Below are 6,187 nucleotides of genomic sequence, written 5' to 3'. Positions count from 1 at the left end.
GAAACCCCTGAGGCTCGCGCCTTAGAGGACGCGCGCTTGGCCAACCTGGCTGAGCGCACTCGACTGGAGAACCTTCAACAGGCACTCGACGAGCGCGCGCGGCAACGGATTCCAGACTCCAGTCGACGCCAACTCTTTAAACCTCCGACTCAGGTATACCGCACTCCGATCCAGAATTTGGCAGCTGCAACCCGTATAGCGGAGTCGATTCAGCCTTCCCAATCAGAGACTGGCAGAGGCTTGATGCAGATCAGAGATTTGCTCAGGGCAGCGGGAGATCAGAATTCGGCTGTGTCGCAGTCGCGGAACAGGATTCATAGCAGATCCGTGGCGGCGAATACGGTCCAGTCGGCTCATAGCCCCAGATCGCCCCCGAGGCGTGAAGGGCATGGCGACCGGCATGATCAGTACAGGAACTATGAGCAGTATGATCACCGATTCGATCGCAACGATCGACGTCGAGTGCCCACTCGTCTCCTGAGGGGTGGATCATATATGCCTCGACAACAGGATGACAGACGCCAGCACAGTGGCGGGCGAAGAATTCCGGTCGACCCCAGGGAACCAGGCTTTGATGCGAGATCCATCATTGTTCAAGGTCTGGTCGACCAGAACAGAGCCCACAGAGAGGGTAATGACAGAGATGTACCCACTAGCAGCCGAGTACACGTCTCCGGACCAGAGTGTTTCAGTAGAGCCATCAGAGCCGCGATGATTCCTCCCAACTTCAGGTTGGCAACTGGAGTCAGCAAGTTCAACGGTGAGTCCAAGCCTGATACTTGGCTTGAGGACTACCGAGTGGCTGTTCAGATCGGCGGCGAAAACGGTGAGGTGGCCATGAAGCATCTGCCTCTCATGTTGGAAGGGTCAGCCAGGGCATGGCTGAACCAGTTGACACCCAGCATCATCTACACGTGGGAGGACCTCTCCCGAGTGTTTGTCAGGACGTTCGAAGGAACGTGCAAGCGGCCGGCGGGACTGACAGAGCTGCAATCTTGCGTACAGAAGTCGAATGAGACTCTGGGGGATTACATCCAGAGATGGATCACACTGCATCACACAGTAGAAAATGTATCTGATCACCAGGCAGTTTGCGCCTTCAAGGAGGGCGTAAAGTACAGAGAGCTAAGCCTGAAATTCGGTCGAACCGGAGACATGTCTCTGAGCCGAATGATGGAAATAGCCACCAAATATGCCAATGGTGAGGAAGAGGATCGGCTCCGGAGCGGCAAGCACAAGTCAGTCGCCCAGGACACCGGAGGCGGAAATTCCAGTCGGAAGCAAAAGCGTAAAGCCGAGCCAGCCGCACCTGGAGAAGCCTTGGCCCTGAACCAAGGAAAGTTCAAAGGGAAACCCAAGGGGCCTTGGAACCCCAAGAAAGTAAAAGATAAAGAAGGAAATGACGTGATGGATTTACCATGTCACATCCACACCAAGAAAGACGAAGAGGGTAATTTCATCTACCCGAAGCGTACCACTCGACAGTGTCGACTCCTGATACAGCAGTTCCAAGGGAAGCATCCCAAGGACAAAGAAAAAGAGTCGGACAAGGTTGAAGACAAGGAGGATAGTGACGAGGAATATCCGCAGGTCAGTTCCACCTTGATGATTTTTGCCGATGTTGAGAGCAAAAATCGACTGAAAGTTATAAACTGAGAGGTGAATATGGCTGCTCCGTCAATACCCAATTACCTGAAGTGGTCTCATACTGCCATTACATTCGACCAATCTGACCACCCCACGCACATAGCCACCCCTGGGAGGCAAGCGCTAGTGGTCGGCCCTGTCGTTGAAGGCACTCGACTGACCAAAGTGTTGATGGATGGCGGCAGCAGTTTGAATATACTGTATGCTGAGATGCTGAAAGGGATGGGCATTCCGATGTCCAGACTGAGCACAAGCAACATGATTTTTTATGGAGTCATCCCTGGCAAGAAGGCCGCATCACTCGGCCAAATTGCTCTTGATGTAGTTTTTGGTGATTCAAAGAATTTCCGCAAAGAGAAGCTGACATTTGAGGTTGTGGATTTCTAGAGTGCCTATCATGCAATTTTGGGTAGGCCAGCTTATGCACATTTTATGGCTCGACCATGTTACGTGTACCTCAAACTAAAGATGCCTAGCCCTAAAGGCGTGATCACTGTCACTGGTAACCGCAAGAAGGCAGAAGAGTGCTTCTAGAAAGGCTCAAAGATTGCCGATGCTCAGATGGTGGCAGAAGAGTGGCAGGAACACCAAAGGAATGCAGACCCGAGTGATTTGTTGCGAGCCAAAAAGCCTGCTACGGAATCGGGGTTTTAGTCGTCCGGTGAGACAAAACCCGTTCACATCCACCCGACCGACCCTAACACTGCTCCGACTCATATCTCCACAACACTCGACCCCAAATAGGAAGAAGCGCTCATCCAGTTCCTCCGTGAGAACTGGGACATCTTTGCATGGAAACCTTCTGACATGCCGGGTGTACCCAGGGGACTAGGTAAGCATCATCTACGAGTCAATTCAAAGGCAAAACCTATGAAGGAACATCTGCGACGGTCCGCCATCCAGAAAAGGAAGGCCATTGGCAAGGAAGTGGCTCGGCTCCTAGCAGCAGAGTTTATCCGAGAGATTTACCACTCCGAGTGGCTCGCCAATGTCGTCATGGTCCCCAAAAAGGACAATTCGCTTCGCATGTTCATCGATTTTAAGCATATCAATCGGGCCTGCCCGAAAGATCATTTTCCTCTTCCCCGCATCGACCAAATAGTCGACTCGACTGCGAGATGTGAGCGACTTTCTTTCTTGGACGCTTATTCTGGGTACCATCAGATCCGTCTGTTTGGACCCGATGAGATCAAAACAGCTTTCATCACCCCATTTGGGTGCTTCTGTTATGTCACCATGCCATTCGGCCTCAAGAATGCCGGAGCCATGTTCATGAGGATGATTCAGAAGTGTTTGCTCACTCAAATCAGTCGGAATGTGGAAGCGTACATGGATGACATTGTGGTCAAGTCACGGAAAGGTTCCAACCTGCTGACTGACCTTGCTAAAACATTTGCCAACCTCAGGAGGTACGATATCAAGGTTAACCCATCAAAGTGCACATTCGGAGTTCCTGGTGGAAAATTACTTGGTTTTCTCGTTTCCGAACGGGGAATCGATGCAAACCCAGAGAAAGTAGGCACAATACTCCGAATGAAATGACCCGTGCGTGTGCACGATGTTCAGAAGCTTACGGGTTGCTTGGCCGCTTTAAGTCGATTCATCTCTCATCTCGGTGAGAAGGCATTGCCTCTTTATCGACTGATGAAGAAGTCAGACAAGTTCGAGTGGACTCCTGAAGCTGACGCAGCGTTTGCAGAGTTAAAAACCCTGCTTTCCACCCAGCCGGTGCTTGCTGCTCCAATCAGCAAAGAGCCTTTGATGCTTTACATTGCAGCCACATGACAAGTCGTCAGTACTGTACTTACGTTCGAGCGGAAGAAGAAGGGAAAGCCTTCAAAGTTCAGCGCCCGGTATATTACATTTCCGAAGTCCTGACCCCATCCAAGCAACGATACCCTCATTATCAGAAGCTTGTATATGGGATTTATATGACCACGAAGAAAGTTGCTCACTACTTCTCTGACCATATCATCATAGTCGTCACCGACGCCCCCTTATCAGAGATTCTGCACAACAGAGACGCAACCGGTCGAGTGGCAAAATGGGCGATTGAACTTCTTCCCCTATATATCAGATTTGAGGCAAAGAAAGCTATCAAGTCCCAAGCAATAGCAGATTTCCTCGCCGAGTGGACGGAATAGCAGTTACCGACCCAAGTTCACTCGGAGCACTGGACTATGTTCTTCGATGGCTCCAAAATGCTGAATGGTTCCGGTGCCGGAGTGGTCTTGGTTTCCCCCCGAGGAGATAAGCTCAGATATGTACTCTAGATTCACTTTGATTCCTCCAACAATGAAGCGAATATGAAGCACTCTTGTACGGGTTGCGTATGGCCATTTCACTCGGCATTCGTCGCCTCATGGTCTACGGTGACTCGGACTTAGTGGTTAACCAAGTGATGAAGGAGTGGGACATCAGAAGCCCAGCCATGACTGGTTACTGCAATGCAGTCACAAAGTTGGAGAAGAAATTTGAGGGATTAGAGCTCCATCACGTTCCCCGACTGAAAAATCAAGCAGCCGATGACCTGGCGAAGATAGGTTCAAAGAGAGAAGCCATTCTGAGTGGCGTTTTTTTGGAGCATGTTCACACGCCGTCGGTTCAAGAAGATCCTTTCACTGAGGAAGCCCCGCAGCCAAAAAGCGCCACAGATCCGACTGAAGTCGAGGTCCCAGCTGTGGTCGACTTAATCATGGAAGTTCTGGTCATCACTCCCGACTGGACAATGCCCTATATCGCCTATATTCTTAGGAAAGAGCTCCCCGAGAATGAAGAAGAGGCTCGAGAGATCGTCCGCCGATCCAAAGCCTTCACCGTCATGAGGGGACAGTTGTACAGAGAAAGTGCGACTGGAGTCAGCCAGAAATGCATAACACCGGAAGAAGGTCGAATGATTCTCAACGACATCCACTCGGGGACCTGTGTCCATCATGTGTCCTCTCGGACCATCGTGGCTAAAGCATACCGAGCGGGTTTCTACTGGCCCAGAGCAAGTGATATGGCAAAAGAGATAGTCGACAAGTGTGAAGGATGTCAATTCTACTCCAATATGTCGCACAAACCCGCCTCAGCCTTGAAGACCATTCCACTCGTCTGGCCTTTCGCTGTATGGGGGTTGGATATGGTTGGACCACTAAGAACAGGCAGAAATGGCTACACCCATGTATTGATAGCAGTCGACAAGTTCACCAAGTGGATTGAGGCTAAAGCCATCAAGAATCTGGATGCCGGCACCGCCGTCAGCTTCATCAGGGAGTTGGTATTCAGATATGGAGTTCCCCACAGTATCATCATAGAAAATGGGTCAAACTTCGACTCCGAAGAATTCAGAGCCTTCTGCGCATCTCAGGGTACATGAGTCGACTATGCTTCAGTCGCCCACCCTCAGTCGAATGGACAAGCAGAATAAGCAAATGGCTTAATTCTCAAAGGGTTGAAACCCCGACTGATGCGCGACCTCAAGCACGCAGCTGGTGCATGGGTCGACGAACTTCCGCCGGTGCTTTGGGGATTAAGGACAACGCCAAACCGGTCGACTGGGAGGACTCCATTCTTCTTGGTCTACGGAGCTGAAGCAGTCTTGCCGAGCGACCTGCTTCACAACGCACCCCGAGTCGAACTCTACACCGAAGCTAAAGCAGAGCAAGCCCGACAAGACGTGGTCGACCTTCTAGAAGAATAAAGAGAAATGTCCTTGATCCGATCGACCATTTACTAGCAGGACTTGCATCGCTTCCATGCCAGAAATGTGAAGAGTCGAGCTTTCCAGGAAGGAGATTTAGTTCTCCGAGTGATCAGCAGAAACCAGACAAGCTTGCTCCTACTTGGGAAGGTCCCTTCATCGTCACCAAGGTTCTCCATAACGGGACATACCGCCTTTACAATGTCGAGCACCAGATTGACGAGCCCCGAGCATGGAACACGGACCTGCTCCGCCCTTTTTATACTTAAGTTTTTCACTCGGATGAGTTGTAATAAAAGTACTCCTCTAGTGTATTCATCAAAGACAAGAGTTTCATAATTTTCTCAGTAATTGTTATTGCTTTTGTTCTCATAAATCTGTCCCCCAGTGGGTGTCTTAGCCGCAAACCCGTTTCGCCTAAGCTTGTAAAAATCCTACCCAGTGGTAAGCCAGCCTTCCACTCGGAGGCTTAGCTGCGAATCCGTTTCGCCTAAGCTTGTAAAAAATCCTACCGACTGGTAAGCCAGCCTTCCACTCGGAGGCTTAGCTGCGAATACGTTTCGCCTAAGTTAAAACAAAATCCTATCGAGTGGTGAGCCAGCCTTCCACTCGGAGGCTTAGCTGCAGTCCAAGTACTCGCCTAAGTAAACAAAATCCTACCGAGTGGTAAGCCAGCCTTCCACTCAGGGGCTTAGCTGCAGCCCAGTGCTCGCCTAAGTTTTCAAAAATCCTACCGAGTGGTGAGCCAGCCTTCCACTCAGAGGCTTAGCTGCAGTCCAAGTACTCGCCTAAGTAAACAAAATCCTACCGAGTGGTAAGCCAGCCTTCCACTTAGGGACTTAGCTGCAGCCCAGT

This window comes from Triticum dicoccoides, chromosome 6B (assembly GCF_002162155.2).
Source record: "Triticum dicoccoides isolate Atlit2015 ecotype Zavitan chromosome 6B, WEW_v2.0, whole genome shotgun sequence".
NCBI classification, from domain to species: domain Eukaryota; kingdom Viridiplantae; phylum Streptophyta; class Magnoliopsida; order Poales; family Poaceae; genus Triticum; species Triticum dicoccoides.
This window is presented reverse-complemented; position numbering follows the sequence as displayed.